Genomic DNA, 23397 nt, shown 5'->3' with positions numbered 1-23397 from the left:
TACAGGGACACTTCCTGGTCACATACTCCTCTATCTCCGCCTTCATGTATGGCCAGTAAAACCTGTCCCTTGCCAAACTGAGAACTCTCTCTGTCCCCACATGTCCCATCCTGTCATGGAGATGTTCAAGGGCCAGCTTCTTGTATTTGGATGGTAGGACTAGCTGCTTTCTCTCCATTGTTTTCCGGTACAGGAGTCCCCTTTCAACATGAAGTTTATTCCACTCATACATGAGCCTCCTACTGGCTCCCGTCAGATTTTCTTTCATCTCCTCTGTTGGATTAACCCCATCAACCTTCCACTGCATCACTTGTGAGATTATTATGTTCTCTTTCTGGGCTGTGATCAACTCCTCATTGCTAATTGTTGGCAGCAAATTGTTAGATGGTTCCACTTTCTCCTCCACAGTGGACAGATACAAAGCAGCAACCCAGGCCACATCCTTTTCCCCGGAAACCTGACTACCTTCCCAGGCTGCTTGCACAATGCTGGTAGGTAACTCTTCAGTGCATTCCGACTCAAAAGCTTCAATGTCCAGGGGGAGGCGGGACAAGGTGTCAGCGTCGATGTTAGCTCGTCCTGGACGATACTTTATGTCAAATCTGAAGTCAGAGAGCTCCCCAACCCAACGATGGCCCACTGCGTTCAGCTTAGCTGTACTCATTACGTACGTTAGCGGGTTGTTGTCAGTATATACTGTGAATTTCTGGGCATAAAACAAGTAGTATCTGAATTTTTCGCAAACTGCCCATTTCAAGGCCAGGAATTCCAGCTTGCCGCTGTGCAATCGATAGTTCCGCTCTGCCTTAGTCAATGTACGGGACCCATATCCAATTACTCTAGGTTTTCCTCCCTGCCGCTGGTAGAGTATTGCCCCTAGGCCTTCCTCAGACGCATCAGTGTGGAGAGTAAAGGGCAAGTTAAAGTCTGGATATGCCAGTACTGGTGGTTTTTCTAGCATACCAGCTAATCTCTCCAGAATCTCCTGATGGAGTGCCATCCATTTGACTGGAGTTTTTGAAGGAAGTTGCGGGCCTTTGGGTTTCTTTCGACAGTGCATTTCTGATTCTGTCCCAGCCTTTGTCTGTAGTAACTCATACAGGGGTCTTGCAATTCGGGAGAAGTCCTGAATAAACGTCCGGTAGTAGCTTAGAAATCCTAGTATTCTCCGTACATCTCCCACTGTCTGTGGAGTCCTGGCTGTGAGTGAACGAACAGCCTCCAAGTCCTTGGGATCTATCCTCACTCCTTCAGATGATACCAGCCGCCCAACATATCTGACTTCCTTCCGAAACATCTCACACTTCTCTGGCTTTAGCTTTACACCATGACAACGAAGGGCTTTTAGCACTCTCCTGAGGCTCTCCACATGTTCTTCAAATGACTTGGCGTAACACAAGACATCATCCAGATAGGGTATACAGTACTCATCCCTTAAAGAGTCAAGCATCTCTTCCATGCTGCGTTGGAAGGCAGCTGGCGCATTTGACAAACCAAAAGGAATCCGGACCCACTCATACAGGCCCCAAGGTGTAATAAATGCTGTCATGTGTCTGGAACCCTCATCGATAAAGCCCTGGTGGTAGGCCTTACCCTGGTCTAAAATACTAAACCATGAATATCCTCCAAGTGTGTCGATTAACTCCTGTTTTCTGGGTAGTGGGTGTCGATCAGGAATGGTCTTTTTATTTAGAAGGCGGTAGTCTACACACAGCCGGAGTTTGCCATCTTTTTTTCTCACGCAAACTACAGGTGCAGCATATGGTGACTTGGACTTGATAATCCATCCTTTGGCCAAGAGCTCTTGTATATAGCCTTTTACCTCGCTGAACAGGGGTTTTGGAACAGCAGAGTATGCCCTCTGAACTGGTATATTGTCCTGAAGAGTTATCGACATCTGTAGGGATGGAATGCATCCTATGTCATCGTCACCTTTACTGAAGACATTAGACTCCTCATATAACATCTTCTGTACTACTTCACGTTGATTGTCACTCAGGTGTCCCAAGTCTACAGGAGGATGCCACAAGTCTGTGCTTTTCTCTGCTTCTCGTGTCATTGTAGTCTGGACTCTCACTGTCTGCCTCACTCCACTAGAGGGTTCAGAATCCACAACTCCTTTTATCCTCTTATCCTCTGCCATCCTTCTCCAACATCCAAACACTTCAGGTGGGTACTCTCCATGTGTGGCTCAAACAAGACTACAGAGTCTGACTGCACTACTTTTGGTTTAAAGCGGCATCGTACCCAAGCGACCTGCCCTGTCGGTACAACAACTGCCCTCTGACTGACTTTCAGACTGCCACATTCCTCTTTTTCTGTATTCTGGATAACTTCAATTAGGGTTTGTGCTTTCTCTGTTGGGACATCAATGGCTCCAGCTACTAGTGTGGTGAGTGTTTGCATGAGCTTTTCAGGTTTACCTTGAATCAGTTCTTCGATTACATTAAAGCCCAGAAGTGGTCTCTCAATCGGCATTTTGCTCACAAGAAAAGGTACAATCAACCATATAATCACTCTAGTGTCTACAACATCAAATATCAATCACACTCTGTCTTATCTTCTCATTTTCCCCTTTAAGTTGTCCTTTGAATACTCAATACACATCTTAATCAGTATTAACAATTATTAATTACAAATATATTATTTATAGATGTACATATGAAGCTGTAAAACTAGTATAAAATCAGCAATACTCTTATTCTCAGTCAATGTGAACTGAACTGCACCATTTTCTCTCATATAGAGGCATTTTCAGAGAACCCCTTAGCTGCAGCAGCTCTCTGTGCTTCCCTTCAGTGAGTGGTCACGTGACCATTAAGCGCGCCAAACGCGAGTGCTGAGTGAGCCTTACAGTGCCTTTTAACCATAATAAATTAACTCTTTACATGTCTAAACAGGTGGCTTTTGCCTTAAAATAAATATTACAATAACATAGACTGCTATAGCGATCACTGGAGCACACGTAACAACTTATTTTTGTACATTAGTGCAAACATAACATATAATCGGTACTAAAACATACTCTTAAATAACCTCAGACACTTGTACATATTCCACACATCAAAATAATACACATTCACTGTAATATTATGTTTAGTTTGTCCATATTTACCTGTAAAACAGGATAATGAAGTGTGATACACACAAAGTGTATATACAATTGTGTTGTTTTGTTTAAATAAGATGGGTTTAAAAGTTACAAAATAGTGGACATTTGCAATTTCATGGAGAGGACTTTTATTTTGACACTCGATCCACGGAAACTACCACGGTGAACTGCGCGCTCCCTCAGATCGCCAGAGGAGCTGCAAGGGAGCAGACGTGACTCCGTGGTTTTCATTTCATTATCCTGTTTTACAGTTAAACAGTAATCTGTCTGCTGGGTCTCCGGAGGCGGGGCCTGCAACAGATTCTTGGGGGCTCGTCCGGGATCGGCTTCACGTGGTACGAGGAGGCTGATCCACTTATTTCTGAACCGTGGGGCCAGGTGGCGCTGGATCTGGAGGTCGGCGGCTACTACGTCAACGGTGACACACAGCAGCAAGAAGCTTGGCAGTAAACTATGACCTTATTTTAATGACAAATGTCTAAGAATACTGCTAATTTACGTTTTTATGTAATTTATACATGCGCAATAAATGTATAATGCCTGCTAACTGTGTGTGGTTCAAATGATAGAATATGTAAACTTGGTTTATATATAATTAAATAATAATAATTAAAAGCCTGCGTGTAAGGCTTTTATTTTGAGGGCGACATCACGAGCGCAGATTTGGTTGACCAATTAGCGGAACGTGGGCGTTTCAGCACCGGCTACATGTGTAAAATGAATTTTAAAGTCGTTTATCCGTTTTTCTACCTTAAACCAAAAAACGAAAATCCAGCCAAAATCTCGTTTTTTCGTGAGCAAAAGAAAAACAGAAAATGGCATTTTTTTCCTTTCCTTTATTCCGTTTAAAAATGGAAAACAAATCAACAAAACGTACATGGACAATTCCGCTTGCGCAAAATTCGAATCTCCACACCTTAATTTGACCAGCATTTGACCCCAAGAGGCACGTCGCGACGTTTGACCTTGGTTAAACCTACGGTGGGCAGAGTTAGTGTAAATAGCCTCTGGCAACAAGTCAGGCTATTTACACTTAATGCAAATAGCCACTCCGTAAAAGAAATTGCAAATTTTTGCCCCCTTGGAGGTGCCACACGGCTCTTCTATGCCGCGTGGACTTTTCCCGCCGCGCTTTTCTTATTTTCCGGCAAAGTAAACTCAGTTTAAAGTTTGCAATCGCGTTCCTCAGAACTGTATTACAAACTCAGCGCATCAAGAAGGACATTAAAGGAGTTTTCATCACGACGGAAGAGAGACTCGCATAAAGGGAGAGACCTCCAGACATGAAAGTCCAGGTATTTTTAGTTATGCGATTAAGCTGTGCCCCTTTTATCAAAAAAGGTGTTTTTGTTTTTATAATCTTGGTGATCCCTAATGGTGCGTGTGGAACTGAAAGTTTTGTCACTCTTTTATCTGAAATCTCTATTTCCTCGCTTTACTATTTCTCTTTGTTGTTACATGATCTATAGACCTGTATAGACCCGATATCTCCATGTAGTTTACCTTTGTTCTATGTTTAATGTATGTTTGTGCGTTTGTTCGTTATCTGTCTGGCTAGTCAATAAATCCTATTATAATCAAATGAATTGTATTGTTTGCCTCACGAGAAAATGTCACTGAAATACAGATTCCCCTGCCTAGCTGTTATAAGTTGATTAAAACTTATGAATGATTAATCTACTTCACAAGAAGTAGCAATTAAATAGATCATTACCGTGTCCGCTCGGAAGAGCGGCGGCTCTGCTTGTGTTTGTTTGGTCGAATTAACACTAAATTGATCCAGAATATTAATGATTAATAATAATTTGTTATTGTTGATAATTAAAATTCATAATCTGAGAGTCCGCTCGGTCAAGCGGGCAGGATCATATATATGTTTGTTTGACCAAATTGACTAAAGCTTAAGCCGGAATATTAATAATTAAGAATAAACCGATATTGTTGTTTATTAATATTCATAAAATGAGCTAATTTCTGTTACATACTATTAAAATCAACGTTTATATATCGTATTGTTACATGATTATTATTATTATTATCATTACAAGACATATTTATTTTAATATATTTGTTTACTTATTAAAAAAAAAAAAAAACAAGGCAATAAAATAACCACATTTGTGACCAGGAGCATAAAACCCATGTTATGTTGCACAAGCAAGCTTTTTTGCAGTAGCCAGAAAAACATTGTATTGGTCCAAAAAAAATCACTTTCGTCGCTTACATACATTTAAGAGTCACTTGCATACATTTGAACTGTTGTAAAGCATTGCACCGGTTCCACACAGTGGCACCCCCAGAAAATTTTCTTAGGGGTGGGCAGAAGAGGCCGCACCATATCTTGGGGTGGCACACAAAAAAATTATGAATTCAGTGTAATGTTATATTTTTGTTTTTGGTAAATGTAATAATGTAGTTTTTATTCATTTAATTAATTCTTTTTGAAATATATATATATATATATATATATATATATATATATATATATATATATATATATATATATATATATACTGTATAAATAACTTTTTACGTGCTTTTATTGTACATCATACGGTATATGCCATGTCTAAAATTAATGAAGATTAATGAGTTTATTATTCCCAGAGATGGGTTGCAGCTGGAAGGGCATCCAATGTGTAAAAATGTGCTAGATAAGTTGGCGGTTCATTCCACTGTGGCGGCCCTGGATTAATAAAGGGACTAAGCCGAAAAGAAAATGAATGAAAGAATAATGAGTTTATTAATAACCCAAACAAATGAACAAACTGAATGAAAGGCATTACTATATACACACTCACTATACCAAATAATATGATTTATCCATATTGCTTTTTGAGCCATTTTATTAATGCAGCTTCTTCTATTGATATACTGTACCTTAAGGTAAATAGTAAATTGCCATTGCTGTCTATTGAAGGTGTGTGCGTGCTGTCAACGACGATCGGGAAGGGTGGTGGTTCTAGTTTAAATGAAACCCTGGGCGAACAACCCTATACACCCCACCTCCCTTGAATTGTTAGATTTGTTATTCAATAAATATAAAAATTTGTTTATATTTATTTTAAATAAATAAAATTAATATTATTATACAATTATTATTCTGAATAGATAACAGAAATCAATCCTAAATACTACTGGTAAACAACTGGAGTGATATGCCAAGATCACTTAAGAAACCTTGAGCATGAAAATTAATTATGACAATTCTAAAGAATACAAAAAATGTATTATAGAATTATCTGTGGTCTTAGACCAGATCATGGCTGAGAAATCATGTTATGAAGTCTTACCTCCCTGAATCATTATCCATCCTTTCTGCTTTAAAGGCATGTTTACAAGTACACCCGTCTGCAGCCCGCAGATCGGGGCGGGGCTGAATATGGGGCGGAGCTGAATGTGCAGCCCCGCCCATAAATGGGCGGGACTGAACATGTCACTCCGCCTACAAGTCTTTCATTGGTTCACGGAAACAGACGTTGATGTAATGTATGCTTTCGATTCCGGTTTTCATCTCTGCATGGTAAGTACACATCTTCTGTCATGTAAATGGTCAAATTATAGTGCAGTACACCTCACGTATTATGTGTCATTTATTTAATTAAAGGCCTTTAAGGAGATATGAAGTTTTAAAGCCTTAAAAAATGTATTCTGTGTTAGGGTTGGCGTTTTCCAGGTTGATCGTACAGTTGGTGGTTTTATTCACTTAGAAGAATAATGTAAACTTTAAAGAGTTTTAAGCAAAACAGTCCATCACATGAAGTTTATTAATATCAAAGATAACAAAATATATTTTTCTTTGTGGCATGTTCTATGATTTATATACTCTGGTAATGTTAATGCTAAATATGTACAATATAAAACTTGATTCTTAACTTACTGATCTATACTACATTCTGTTTGCAGAACATTGGCATTGATATATAGTCATCACTATGATTCCTGTGGAGCATATTCTCTGTTTTATTTTACCTCAGTTCTTTCTCTCTTTTTGTTTTAATAGATTTGTGCATTTAATAATTTTTAATATATTTATTTACACTTCATGTTCTCTTTTTTTGTTTTGTTTACTTTATAACCCATGCATGAAACTTATGCAAAGGGGAATGTGAGGAGGGGACATGCCTAGTATAAACAAATTTAATTCTTTGAGTTTAACTTTAATATGTATAAACTGTATGTTAAGCGACATGTTGATGATTGTTGGTTATTTTGTACAGATGCCGCCTGAGATCCTGCAGTGGATCCTACTGAGAGTTGTCACACAGGATGGTGATGGGACATTTCTGCAACTCTCACTGACATCCAGGACCTGCTGAGCCATTGTCATTCATTCATCTTGTAGGTTTTGTCCCTTTATTAATCCGGAGTCACATCAGCGGAATGGACCGCCAACTTATCCAGCAGGATGCCCATGCCCTTCCAGCCGCAACCCATCTCTGGGAAACATCCACACACACATTCACACACACACTCATACACTACAGACAATTTAGCCTACCGAATTCACCTGTACCGCATGTCTTTGGACTGTGGGGGAAACCGGAGCACCCGGAGGAAACCCACGCGAAGGCAGGGAGAACATGCAAACTCCACACAGAAACGGCAACTGAGCCGAGGTTCGAATCAGCGACCCAGCAACATTCTTGCTGTGAGGTGACAGCACTACCTACTGCGCCACTGCCTCGCCGTGTCATTGTCAGTAATCCAAAATTCAAGAAGCAGGCTGTGTGTGTGTGTGTGTGTGTGTGTGTGTACACATGATAAAGAGTACAGAATATGCCAAGCACTTTTTACTGCAGATTGTTACTTTAATGCTGTAGTGGAATTTCCCTGTAAAAAATATATAATTGTTTTATGTTTATTAAAGATAATAATCACAAACTGCTGTATCTTAAATTATTATTTTCTATAAATTGTCAGTCTTCCTTTTGTACGTGTGCATGTGCATACACAGATGTTCTGTAGGTGAGACATCTGACATCTAAAAAACACAGATCTGCCAGATTTTTATTTGAACCGAGAAAGAGGGACTTTCAACTGACTGTATTGCTTTGTGTTGGTGTTTTTACTGAAGATGAAGTTGGTATTTATTTATCAGGATTTGTCAAATAAAAAAAAAATCAGAAGTTTACACGAGTGCTGCACTTATTAATGTCAAATTTATTTTCATTAATTTGTGTCCTGATAGATAAGTAATAAATAAAACTGGCCGTTTGTGCCACCCTATTAACATAATATTAAGTGTATTTAATATTCTAATTAAATGAAATAGAATAACATTGTTGTATGTGACTCTTAATAACCAAACAAAATCATTATAAAAAATATTTTTAAAGATCTACAGTGCAGAAATGGACACAGAAGGGTTGTTAGAAAATGGTATTAAAGTATTTACCCTGCATTTACAAATAATACAAAAATAAAACCAAGAAGACTGCATTTTAATTCAGTAATATTAGATTATGAAATTATGTGTAACTTATTAATTAAATTGTAGAACAGATATCAAAACCACCCAGTAGGTGGCAGCAGAGCACTGTCTTCATTCAAATGGAGTAACTGAACAAAACTTTAATGGATTAGTAAATAATAAATAATGAAATTGATTGCATTCATAAATGACACACCATGTAATATGAAAAAAATTAATAAAAATTTTTACTCATGCTGGAAAATTTACATATAACAGATCATATACATGTATATTCATAGCAGCATCAAAGTAAAAATAAATCCATTATATGATTAAATAATCTGATTTAATAAATAAAAAGGTTACAAATATATACTTCCCTTAATAAATAATAGCTTATCCCTGCTCTTAATAAAACTCAAAGCAGTGCAGTATTGAAAGAGAAACAATTGGACACATGCCCAATATTTTTAATAGCCTTAAATCAAAGTATAATTTTAATATTTTCAATTGTAAATTTTCCAGAGAACTCTCCCATTCAAAGGGAAAAAATTAAAATGAACTAAAAACACTGCATTTTTATTTATTTATTTTTTCAGACTCCACCTTTATTTGTTGTAAATATGCAATATGCATTTGCATTTTGAAGCAAAATAATAAACCATTAAAATATCAGAACTAAAATCACTGTGTTTCTGAAGTGACACCATTGTGAAAAGAGTATTTTGAGTCTTTTGTAATATTTTTAGCAGGAAAAATACCATTATGAAATTCACATAACTGTTAACATAATTAACATATAAAACACTCATCAAGAATACCCACTTTTGTGCATTTTTGTGTTTATTAACAATAAAAACAAAATTTAAGAAATTGTACATGCATTTCCTGTTTACTGACACCACGTAGTGGGCATTCACGCTATTAGGTTTCCACTAACCAATGAAATTACAGGTGGGCGTGGCTGAATATGCAGCCCCGCCCCACATTCATCCCCGCCCAGATCTGCGAGCTGCAGACAGGGGCTTCTCCATGTTTAGGGAAAGTAGCATCATCACCATCATATTATATAAACTTTAGTCGACTTTTACCTCTGCACAAAAGGCTGTTACTCCGTTTCACAGCGCATGAGCGGCGCGTATTTTGTCGGCGTGCATGCAAACAACCAACTGGGATTCACACAGGAGTGCGTGAGGCGCGCGGGAATGGTTTTCTGCGCGCATGCGTCAGTTTGCTTTCACCAGCATTCAGCATTGAACCAGCACTAAGGGGGAGAGACAATGAATCAGCTATGTCAGTAACACCAACAATAATTTAGTCGCTGCATTTTATTTATTTAAACGATGGGAATTTATAAGTACATTTAAATCAATAATGTCAACAGCAAAATTATATTGGGGTAGCCAAAGGGGTCGCCACAGGGGTGGCCAGAGTTTACCGAGGGGTGGCCCCTTGGGGGCGCCCCTGGTCCCACACACCAGTAACTAAACTAAAATGCAATAGTAATTTATGGTAAAAATATTTTGAAACATACTAAAGTGTATTAGATTAGATGAGATTCAGCTTTATTGTCACATGTACACATTACACATGTACAAGTACAATGCAACGAAGTGCAATTTAGGTCTAACCAGAAGTGCATTAGCAGCAAGTGCAGGATACAGGTATAAGTTATATAGTGCAGTTATAGAAAACCTATGTTGATATTTACAGATGGATGTACTATGAAAATTATATACAGGTTGGATTAGCTATGAAAAGATTTACAATATATGAATAAATGTGCAGGTTGCTATTAATGATCATAAGTGTGCAGATAAATAAGCATGATTACAAGTGTATATGTTACGATATATGAATATATGTACAGGTTGCTATTAATAATCAGTTATGTGCAGATAAATAAGTGTAAAAATATGTACAGTGGGTGTGTGAATAATTACAAATGTCCATGTGCAGTGGGTATGTACAGTTCACTAAGTAAATCAGTTCAATGTGGTGCAGTGAATATGTGCAAATTTTCAAATGTGCAAATAAAAACAGTGCAGTTATGGCGAGGAGTTTAAGTTAGAGGAGAGTGGGGGGTGTATTGAGGGAGGGCAAAAGAGTCAGTAAGGGGCAGAGTTCAGGGGCAGTAAGGGGGAGCCTGAAGCGCCTGCCAGAAGGCAGGAGTGAAAACAGTCTGTGAGCGGGGTGAAAGGTGTCCTTCAGAATATTGCGTGCTCGGCGCAGACAGTGTTTCCTTTGGATGTCCTCTATGGCTGGCAGTGTGGTCCTTGTGATGCGTTGGGCAGTTTTCACCACCCGCTGGAGTGCCTTACACTCAGCAACAGAGCAGCTTCCATACCAAACTGTGACGCAGTTTGTCAGGATGCTTTCTTTTGTGCAGCAGTAGAAGTTTACCAAGACGGCTGATGAAAGGTGGTTCTTCGTAAGTTGCCTTAAGAAGAATAAGCGCTGGTGAGCCTTCTTGATCAGGCTGGAGGAGTTGGTGGTCCAGGAAAGGTCCTTTGAGATGTGGGTCCCCAGAAACTTGAAGGATGAGACAGGCTCAGTGGCCATCCCATTGATGTGGATGGGATCATGTGAGCCTGTTCTTCCCTTCCTGAAGTCCACAATGAGCTCCTTGGTCTTGTTGGTGTTAAGGAGCAGATTTTTGTTGGTGCACCAAGTGGCCAGATGCATTATCTCCTCCGTGTAGGCCGTCTCATCATTGTTTCTGATTAGACTAATCACTGTGGTGTTATCTGCAAATTTAATGATGGTGTTGGGTCTATTAACAGGCCTACAGTCGATGGTAAAAAAGGAGTAGAGGAAGGGGTTCAGCACACAGCCCTGTGGTACACCAGTGTTGAGTGTGACGGTGGTGGAGCAGATGTGGCCTGATCTAACATGTTTGTCAGAAAGTCTATAACCCAGTTGCAGAGTGATGTGTTGATATCCAGGTCTCTTAGTTTGATCAGTAACTTGGAGGGTATGACAGTGTTGAATGCTGAGCTGAAGTCAACAAACAGCATTTGTGCATAAGTGTTTTTATTGTCCAGGTGTGTGTGTACAGTGTGCAGTGCTAAGGAGACTGCATCCTCTATGCTCCTGTTGCCACGGTAAGCAAACTGATGTGGGTCCAGTGTGGATGGCAGAGAGTCTTTTAGATGTGCCAGGACCAACTGCTCGAAGCACTTCATGATGATGGGTGTAAGTGCTAAAGGGCGGTAGTCGTTCAGGCATGTTGGGCTGGAGTGTTTGGGCACGGGCACAATAGAGGTGGTTTTAAAGCATGTTGGCACAGCTGCTAGGTTAAGCGACAGGTTGAAAATGTCTGTGAATACCCCAGCGAGCTGTTCTGCACTTGCTTTGAGGACACGACCAGGAATACTGTCAGGTGCAGCAGCCTTACGTACATTGATCTGACTCAGTGCGGTGTGTACTTCTGAGAGGGTGAGTGTGATAGGTGAGTGGTCGGTTGAGGAAGTGAACCTGGTGTAGGGTTCTTTATTGTCTCTTTCAAAGCGGGCATAAAATCATTTAGCTCGTTCAGGAAGGAGACATCTGTGGCTGTGGGTGTGGACTGGCTGGGTTTGTAGTTGGTGATGGCCTGGATGCCCTGCCACATGCGCAGAGGATCAGAGTTGGAAAAGTGCTCCTCTGGCTATAGCTTGTAACAGTGCTTGGCCTTTTTGATGCCCCTCTTCAGATTAGCCCTGGAAGTGCTGTAGGCCTGTGCATCCCCTGATCTGAAGGCAGTGTTGCGTGCTTTCAACAGGAGGTGCACCTCCTTGTTCATCCATGACGTCTGATTCGGGTATGTGGTCATTTGTTTCTGGGTTGTAACACTGTCTATGGTGGTGTTGATATATTCAAGAACAGAGGAAGTGTAACTGTCAATGTCTGTTTGAGAGCCACAGGTGGTCTGGGAAGCAAACATACCCCAGTCTGTTTGTTAAATCCTGTCCTGGAGTGTGGAGTCTACCCCCACTGGCTACACTTTGATGGTCCTCACTGATGGCTTCACACGGTTGATGAGGGGTGAGTATGTGGGGGTAAGGAACAAAGAAAGGTGATCTGATTAGCCACGTTTCCACTATCGCGCCTAAAGCGAGCGAGCCAAGGCCAGTGGGGTTTCCACTGTCACTTCCGGGGCCTAATCGGGCCAAAGCGGGGCTTTCTTGGGGCCAAGGAGGGCCAGCTGGGGCTTCGGGGCGGAGTGAAAAGAGAGGCGGGCAGTTTTGAGTACATGCGCCAAACAAATAAAGAAATAAAGGGAAAGAAAACATCTAGCCTTATAGTGTGGGATCTTTTTGCGTATGAAGGTTTTCGAGAGTTTTTGTCAAGTTTAAAATGTTTGTTAGTGCGCGCTTACATGCCTGTATGTGTGTGTGAGACCGGGCAAAAGCGCTCATTCACAGCTCTGTTATGCCGCGAGCGGCTTTTTTCTTTATTAATTTTGCAGATAATACACAATATAAATACAACAGAAAGACATAAAACTTAACAAATTACGTGCCCACTTTCTTAGACTTTAAACAATATAGTGTCATATCTTGATAAAATAGCCTAAGCTATATTGAAATATAATTTAAAGAATTACAAATATCGGATATATATAAAATCACATTAAATAAATAAACCAATATAAAATAAACAAAAGCTAGCTATAACAATGTAGGTAGCCTATATACAATACATAAATCAAACCGTTTTAAAGCCACATATAGCCTAACTTTCATTTTACAAAGACCTGTCTGAAAAAAAAGATTTTCGATATTTTCTAAAAACAATTAACACCGGAGAAGGTTTGAAATATTATTTATATAGTATTTGGATACGATGATATTAATCAAATCGCGCAAACAGAGCATTATTTGGGTGAGTGAAAGCAGAATCTAGCCTATACCTTTTTTTCTGTCACTCAGTCCTGCGCAGCGCTCGCTGCTTTAAACGCATCGGGGGAAAGTCCAAACACAAAATGTGTTCTATGTCCTCAAACAAGTGTTTATGTTTTTATATGACGTGGTAAAATTTATAAATGAAACTTTAAATGAAGAGCTTTAGTGAGTAGCTGCCGATCGCAACAAATATGGCTATATTTTATTAGGCTACTCGCTCTAGTACTGAAACACTTAGCTCGACTTCAATCAAAACGAGGATGTTATAAAATACATGCCATATCGAGTTTTAAAGGAGAATTTGTGTGGCTTTATATTAGGGATGTGTGCGCTCTCTGTGTTAGGTATCTCCGTTAGTCGGTCGGCGAGTAAACAAATGTAATGAATGGAAATACACAGGTCTGTGCGTATAGACATTTCATGTACTGCTGTACAGTAACGTGTCGTTTGTTTGTTTCGGTTATCTTCATTTTAATGGTTTCGTTTCGTGATGATTCTATGGTGTGCTTTATCTGCCTGTCCTGATTCCCGCTGAAGTGGGCGGGTTGTGTGACGTTTGATTCGGGGACGTTCTGTGGGCGGTGTTTGCGTGACGTGCTGTGAGCTACTAGCCCGACAGTGGAAACGCGACATGATTTTGGCCTCATTTCTCAACCTCCCGGGCTATTGGCCCAGCCCAGCCCGATTAAAGCCCTGGCTCGCACTGGCCCGATAGTGGAAATGCGGCTATTGACCCAGGTGGGGGAGGGGGTCACATCATATACTTCAGCCATGTTTGTGTAAACATGGTCTAATGTTTTGTTTTCCCTTGTGTGGCAGAAAATGTTTTGATGGAATTTAGGGAGCACTGTCTTTAAGTTTGATTGATTAAAATCCCCCGCAACAATAAAAGCAGCCTCCAGGTTAGCAGTGTATTATTTACAACTATTTTTAAAGAACGCCACTGCATATTGTAGTGTAGTGTAACAAAGGACAGCCGGTGCGTGCAGCTCCAAAAGCCACACTTCTATAGCCTCATCGTTAGAGCAATCGCCTCACATGCAGGAATCGCCAGTTCGATCCCAACTTGGAATGAGGCAGTGGGTGAAAGACCAGTTGGAATACGATAATAGTCAAGGCTTTTGAATATTCTGAATTTCTCTACAGTCATTGGTGGTGTAATGTAACTTATATGTAAAAAACTACAGTAATTTTTTTAATATTACTGTTGTTGTATAACTACATAAATGCACTGGTCAGTTGTGAACATCTGACATTTTTGCAACACAGTGCTTTCCCACACTTTAACCAGCAGAGGTCCTCATCGAGTCCTGACTTGGAAAGCTTATGAACCTTTTTCCTATACAATTGAGCAGTTCACTGGTTCAGAAAGCTTTATTTCATCATCACTAGTAATCTGCATTGCTAAATACTACTACAGGAAGGCACAGGATCTCAGGATTATCAAAAAATTAGATTTATTTACAAACACTTACATAGATAAAGACAGGAAGGACATGGGGTGCAAACAGGCATCAACTGAGAATACCAGATGAAGATTGAATGACATACAGGGACTATAAATACACAGAGGATGATTAAATTGATTACAGAGGATGAACACAGGTGAAGGTGATAAACATTAAAAAAACGGTGGGAACTGGAACAAAGGAGCACGTGGGGAAAGGTCACATAATAAAAACAAACATACATGGAAGACAGAAATTGAAACTATATTTAGACAAGTTTGAAGGCATTTTTTAACCCTCAGACTGTAGATGTTCTAATAATTTTCTTATAGCCAAATACTGTCCTATCCTAACAATCCATACATCAATGAACAGCTTATTTATTAAAATTTTATATAAAGTATAAATCCTAATTTCCAACAATTGAAAATCTATTTTAAACTTTGGATGTAGCACACTCACTTTGGATGCAGAAAAACACAGCTTTTGTATGATGGATCAAAATAATAAAATAAAGGCAGCGGCTATTTGCACTAAGTGCAAAGGGATGTTATTTACACTAAGTGCAAATAGCAAAAGATGCTATTTACACTAAGTTCAAATAGCATCAGATGCTACACAATATAGCAACATAAAGTACAGTAGATAATATTTGCACTCAGTGCTTAATAGATAGTACATGCCATTTACACTTTTAGTGTTTATAGAAGTAGATGCTATTGCAATGTTACTAAAAGTATGATGCTATTTACACAAAAAAATTAATCATACACTGTTTGTAATACACTGTAAAATCCAAAGTGTTAATTGAGCTGTGTTAATCTGCATTTACTCATTATGAGTTAATTTGAGTCAATAAATGAGACAATCTACCTCCTGCAGAGAAGTTGTTGGAGTTTCGTCATCGCCATTTTTTTGCTCCCTCGTGCGTACAGGTAAGGTCTCCTTTTTAACAACTTAAAATATAATTTTTCAATTTATGTGAGTAAATGCGGGCATAAGTTGGAAAAAATCGCAGGCTTTACATGGGTAGTTCTTCCAAGAGCGATGTCCGGCGGGCGTGTTATAAAGACGGGAAGCCTGCAACGCAAAGTTAGTGTGTAGAAATCCCTCGTGGAGCCAATGCGAAACTATGTCAGTACAAACCGAGAACAAAATGAGAACAACAGAGAACAAAAAAAAGAACAAAGAAGTTTGCACGGCAGTAGAGTTTTATAGTTGGCAAAGTTCTTCCAGCCTACTCTGTGAATGCCCGTGGCTGCTGAGCGAGACCACGCCTCTCTTTTCCTAGTTGTCTACGCCCCGTGAGGGGAAGACCCGTGGTTGCGCTTGGGCATAAACTTAACTTTACTGTTATCAAAACTTCAATAAAGCTCTGTAATTAACTACTATCTGAAAATACAGTTTTACCATTTTGACCAATGTTTTCTTGAGCCTTATAGCTTCAGTTTGACATCAAACATCACAGTTTTATCAAATGCAGTTAACTACATGCGTTACACACGCTACAACGTTGCATTTACATGCACCCTATAGTGAATACACTTGCTTACATACATAGTAAAACATACACAACTATTAGCAATAAAACATTAAAGCAAAACACACTTTAAAACGTGAAATGTCCAAAAATCGCGAAGGCTTTTGTCCAGAGACAATACTGATGCTGTCTCTCCTAGGCAGGAAGAAGGGAGGGGGTCACGCGCCCAAAGAGGGGTGAGTCAAGGTTTCTATGACTGCTGGTTTTTAACTCAGCTTAGAATATGGCAGTTATTACAGTACTTTGATGCATTTTGTTTGTTAAAACATTGACTGTCTTTGTTACAATGTCATTGTATAGATTTTATCACAGTGTGATAACGATGAAACGATGCCAATGATCTTACTTAAATTATTTAGTGTGCCAGTTTCTTAATCTTACTCTTTTTATTCATTTAGTTTTGAACGGTGAACTCTTTGAAGAGGACTGTAGATACATTTAGCCTCTAAGTTTGTTTTTAAGGGCAATGTTTGAGGTAAGTTAACATTAGGTTAGTATTTTGTTCTTTTAACATGTATTAAGATGGTACAGAGAAAAGTTATATGGTATAAACATTTGTTGTGTTAAATTAACCTTCTCTTTATGGCTGTCAAGCTCACTGCTGGTTAAATATTTCCAGTTACATTTTTCAAATGACTTCCTAATTAACGTTTCTCGGTTAAGAAGTTGCAATTCAACAGCAGTGTTTTTGTGAAACTGTATTTAGGTACCTATCGGTTAACATTTACTAAAATGTTAAAAATGACAATTTCTTGCGAACATTTAATCGCTGTCTTAAACACTGCCGTTTGTCCATTGTGTTTAGCTCCTCAAATGAAATCACTGAAGATCATCAGTTCACCGAACTTAACCATTGTTTACCAAGTGCAAACACTGAAACCGGACCATTTTAAAGCCGTGATTTAATTCGATTATTAGGGAGAATGTCTGAATATCCCAACATAAAACCAACTTTACCTGTATAATTTAAATACCTGTCGGCCCGAGCTCGGCTCTGACTCGGCGCCTCCGGTTCCGACTCGGCATCGGCGAGTATTATCGGGCCGAGTCTGGCCCGCAGCTCCCTCCTGGACATGCGTTTGGGATGCGGCTGTTAAGCACTGGCCCGATTCCGGTCAACCATATCTGGCCCGAGTCTGTTTTTTCCGGGCCGCTTCTGGCAAGGACTCGGCAAGGACTTGGCTTGTTTAACTGATGACCGTAAAAACTCCTGATCCAAACTCCAATCCATGTGGTGGCGGTAATGCTCCAAAAAGCAGGTTGCCAACCGCCACGAAGATCACAAGAAGAAAAAGAAGTTTCGTTGTTCTAAACATTGGATTCCGGTCAGAAAGGTAAGGTTTTTACTAGTGGTGGGCAAAGTGAGGCTTTGTGAAACACTGAAACAGTCGAAGCAAATGTGTCGAAGCTTCGAAACGTTTCGAAACCTCACTCTACAGTGACATTTAGTGGTCATTTTTTTATGTATTGCACTGAAACAGCTTCAGCAAAGAACAGTCGAACAAATTGAGACATTAAACCCAACTTTGTATGTTTAATGCTTCATTTAACATAGTACAGTGGTTAAGGTGTCAGACTCCCATGCGGGGTTAGAAGGATTTCGAAGCCAGGCTGTCGCAGCTGATTTGAAATGCTTTAATACCAATTGGTAATGCTTTGCTCTTGTATCGTTTTGTTTCAACATTGGTGTGATATCCAAATGAACAATTTGTGAATAAATATGTCTTGTTTTTGTCTTAAAACAGGGTTGTTGCTAGATCAAAAACGGTGGCCTGAAGTTATCAAGAATTATTTATATTATACATTAAATTTCCCATTTATTGTATTTTATTAATGTCTAAACAAACCCGAAACCCAACCATACTGTAAAAATATTTATTATTGTTTTACAGTGTTACAAAAATGATGCTAAATTGATGGCGTAACTGCAGCTGTATCCTATTTAGGCTACACCAAACAGAAACATGATTAAAATACATAAAACCAGAGTATTTGTACAAGTCGGGATTCGAACCCAAAACATCATGCAAAGCATAAAATCAATTGGCACACTCACAGTCCTCTAAGCCATACAAGATAGGTTGTTTAGAGGCCTTGGCAGTTAAATGAGGATTCGCCAGGTCTCGAAACGTTTCTAAGCTGATCGATGCTTTGAATCGCTTTAGTCACGTGACTAGGTGTTTCGAAACACTTTAGTCACGTGACTTGGGTGCTTCGGATCAGCGCTTCGGGATCTCGACACTGTGTCGAAACATCAGTTTCACGTCAGCCATCCCTAGTTTTTACTGCTTGTATCGTGTATACTATGCAAATTTATTGCTTAAAACATTTTTCACAGTGTTAGGTTGTAACAGTGTGTAGTATATTAAAACAATTTGATACGAAATGCAACTTGTTGTAAAGAAACACGACTGCAGCTAATTGCTATGCAAACGTGTGAAAGTGCCTGTTCCTTTGTTAGGTTGAAACAGTGTTTAGTAACTGAAAACTATTTAAATTATTTTAAAGAAACATGACTAAAAACGAATTAGTGTGTATGCTAGTTTCTGTAGACAAATCTGTTTAAACTAATATGGCAAAACATGTGCTTTTAACTCCTGAGTTAACTAAACATTATAAAGTACCGCGAGTGTTGAAAAAAATAATTTTACAGGCGTGTATTTAAACAACAGTAATAATTATGTGATTGTGTACATAAAAATGAATCGTTTTGGATTTATACAATATTATTGTTTAACTTGTTTAAGCAGTGCAACACGAAAAGCGAAACTCAACACTGTTTACTATTCTCTTTAAATCACCTAAGAGAAATATATTAGTGTGTGCTTTAATTCATATGTGTTAGCGTATGTGAATTAATTATATCTTGTGTTCAAACTTTAATTTGCGCATGTAAAACTGAAAGCAGATTTTGATGGGGTTTTTTTTTTGTTATTGACACTTATAAATTCTGATTTAAATGAATAGGTAACAATATTTTCTCGGTGAAGTCTTATTATTCTTGTTTAACAAAGGTTCGTGAGGTCATTTTGCAGCACATCACAGAGACAAAAGATGCCAATGGTACACTCTTATGAACATGTGAATAGGCATGTTATAGTTGGGTGCTTAAAGTCCGTTTAAAACTGTAAACAGCTGATACATTTTCAACATACTTGAGCATTTCAGATTTTACTAATTGCTTCACAAATGGCAGGAATTGTTTATTGTTATTAGCTATCATCATCATCATCATCAAACATTTTTCACAATGGTAGGTTAACAGTGTTTAGTAACTTACAACTATCTGATCCAAAAGGTTTCTTATTTTAAAAAAATATGACTGATTGACTTAATTTGCTTTCCTATTGGTTTCATAAACTGGTTTGTGCATTGTGTCACAAAGTGATTGGAACATTTACTGTTATTGGCTTTCATCTGACTCAAAGTAAATCAAAAGCATCTGTATTCATCCAGTAATGTCTAGGTTTTAAATAGAATTTTAGGCTTATGCTAATTGGGTATAATATATTTCAAGCTTTTTCTGAATAGTCATTATTAATGTTTATATTGATTCTAGTGAAGATAAACATTTGTATAAAATGTTGTATGTTTGTTTGTTTGACAGGTCCTGATTCTTATGGCAAAACCAAAACAGACGTGATGAAATTCCAGATGTAAACACATTTGACCTTCCTGTCCAATTTGATATGGAAAAGCTTGAAACTCAACTAAAGGAGCAGCCCGAACAAATTAAGAAACTGTTAAGTTCAAGCTCTTGCTTATTTCAAAGCGTTTTAAGTTTATTTATTTATTTGTTTTGCTTCGTATGGACCCTACTTTGGAATCATTGGTGTTTTCCATTAAGGAAGCAGTTTGGTGTATCCTGGAAAAACTCCTTGGCTAAACAAATGAACTGGTGCGGGGCAAACCAAAAAGTGGCATTTTGTGCACTCCCCTTAGGACTGTCTAGTCTGTAAGTTGGTTTTAAATATACATTTAAATACAATTAGGGTCTGTTCCATTTCTGTATTTCTTTGAATCATTAACCAGAGGAACAAAAAAAAATCTATATATAGTCCCATTTAGGTTGTACTTATGTGAGCAAGCATGTTTCTTTTTTCCTTTTCTTTTTTTGTACTTGTTCACTACTAATTATATATTTATCTTTTAATTACAGATGCAGTGAGGACAAATGTCCATACCACACCGCTGATAAAAGAAGTGGAAAAGGCATTACAAGGTGGCTACAACTTCCTTCCTCTATCCCTGTCAGGAGCAAGGAAGAAGAGAGCTCTATATGCACACACACATTTATATATATATATATATATATATATATATATATATATATATATATTATCTCACTTATGTATTGCTGTTTGTGCAATTTATTCTGGTCAGGTTTATTTAAAAAAATAAGTTTAGGTCTTTATACTTCTGCAATTTTACATTTATATATTACTTTATTATTATTATTTAAAAAGAATGTTTCAAGATGTTTCTTCAGAATTCAACAGTTCTTTTTACAATTTTGACTTGTAAATTTTATGTATTATCAGGTTTTTGTAAGATGTTTCTTGCTATATCTTAAATTGGTTTCTATATTCATGTTTCTATAAAATTTTGCTGTTTTAAGATGTGTCCTGTATATATATTTTTTTCAAGTCTATTGGGAAAACAGTGTTGTTTTAAAAACTTGTGTATGTGTGCACTGTGCAGTTTTAGTTTTCTTTGAATCTTCCTGTGTGTCTTAATTGTGTAGTTTTATTGTTTTTATATTGATGTTCTTGTGCACTACAAAATAATTTATTAAATTTTATTATTATTTGTTTCTTGCAATCAATAAACGTTTATCATTTATTTATTTTGTCCTTGGTTTGATTATTTTCGTCATAAGATATGTATGCTGTTTCCTGCATTTTATTCAAAGGTTAAATGCAGTGCCTACACTGTGTTTACATTATAGCTTGCGTTTGCTGCTATATCAACTCAAAGGGTTGTAATATAAAGGTAAATAAAAAGGTATATAAAAACTTAGTCGCGCCAGCTCCGGGCCGCAGCGCACATTACTCTCGGGCCGATTCCGGCACGGATACGGCAGCGTCGGCTCGCCCGAGTCCGGCCGGTAAGTCTCATTATCATCCCCCAATTTGTTTATTTATTGGGATGATAAAGGTGAAACTTTGGGATGCCCAATAGCTTGTTAAAATAGCCAATCAGAACCTGGAAGACATTTTGTCTGCAGGTAAGAAATAGTTACACTTATGTTATTCAGATTTTATTCAGATTTCTTGTTTGGCATGTGGTCAATTTATATACAGATGTATATGCTGCTGTGTTATGTTTCCTGATGATATTCAGAGTTACCAGTATATCATGATATATACTGATCAGCTTTAACAATTTTTATTATTATTATAATACAAGATATTATTTACATATTGTTTAACCTTTTTGAAGTTTGGTGTTCTAAATGTACCTGAGAATGTGAAGATTGTGGATGAATCTGGCACTGAAGTGGATGGTGATGTTTTTGAGGAGTTAAACAAAGATCCCTCCTGTAACACGGGGAGTGACACTGACAACAGAAGTAGGATCCACATGCAGGTTTATTCAGAGTCAGGCAAGCAATGGTCAACAAAGGTGCAAACAGACGTATAGAGGCAGTCTAGAATCGTTGTCAAAGGATCAGGCAAGAAGTCAAAAGGCTTGCGGCAGACAGGGAAAACTTGGAAGCAATACTAAAGAAACACGTTGAATTGTCACCTTACAGATAAACAAGACTCAGCAATGAGGGTTTCAAAGTGAACTGTATATTTGTGTGTGCAATCAGTACATGAGCAGCATCAGCTGTGTGTATGCAATCAGTCAGGATCTGGAACCGGTTGTGTGTGAGGAGCATGACTGGTTATGTAGTCCATTTATAAGCAGATTTGTAGTCCTATGTGTGTGTGTGTGTGTGTGTGTGTGTGTGTGTGTGTGTGTGTGTGTGTGTGTGTGTGTGTGTGTGTGTGTGTGTGAGTGTGTGAGTGAGAGAGAGAGAGAGAGAGAGAGAGTGTTTACCAGCAACCTCTGGTGGTTTGATCGCTGGTGATCATGACATCTCCATTGGCGTTCTCACCATAAAATATGCTGCAGGTTTGTATTTTATCACATTACTTGACTGAATTGTTTAACATTTTTTATGTCAGATTTCCTTATCCCCCCTCCTTTTGTTTTATGCGTAAAACAGACTTGGAACCGGCCTCTCCACAAGTCTCTGTCTTCATCCATTGACTCCCCTGACTCACAGGATACAGTCATTATTGAAGAAGGCCCTTACAGTAAGAGAATGAAGTTGGATGATGTATGGAATTTCTCTTTAGAGTAAAACAGCTTAACAACTTTCGGTGTTGACCAGTGTTAAATTTTTAACTCAAAATCGAGTTAAAATTAACACAATAAAGAGTGTTAATTTAACACCAATTCTGAGTGGGACCAAATACACTCACGTACAGCGTTACATTGAACTCTTTAAGAGTTTTTTCAACACAGCAACATTTACTATGTATAAGACTTGATAAACAATTTTTTTTTATTTAGGTTTATGCCATTTAGTTAAAACATTGTATTTACACTACATATTAATAAACAGTAAAAGCTGTTTACAGCACACTTAAGTGTTAGCAGAGAGTAGATGCTATTTACCCTAAGTATTAGCAGTATATGTCATTTAAACAAAATGTTAGCAGAAAGTACATTTATGAGATTTATACTGTATTAATAAAAGGGATATATTTACACTAAGAGCTGAAAGAAGGTAGCCAAAATGTTGCTCCACAACTATTTAATAAACAAAATATACTAATCAGTGGAAAAAAATGCAGGATTACTGTAGTATAATTTTCAATCCTTGAGAAGACTTCTATTGATATAACAATGTTAGGATTATATGATTTGTTCGAAATGTATAGAAACATTATAAATTAAATCTATATAGAAACAGACATGACACATTTTAAAATAAACACAAT

This window comes from Danio rerio, chromosome 8 (genome assembly GCF_049306965.1).
Source record: "Danio rerio strain Tuebingen ecotype United States chromosome 8, GRCz12tu, whole genome shotgun sequence".
Lineage (NCBI taxonomy): Eukaryota > Metazoa > Chordata > Actinopteri > Cypriniformes > Danionidae > Danio > Danio rerio.
The sequence above is the reverse complement of the archived record's forward strand: the minus strand, read 5'-3'. Positions refer to the sequence as shown.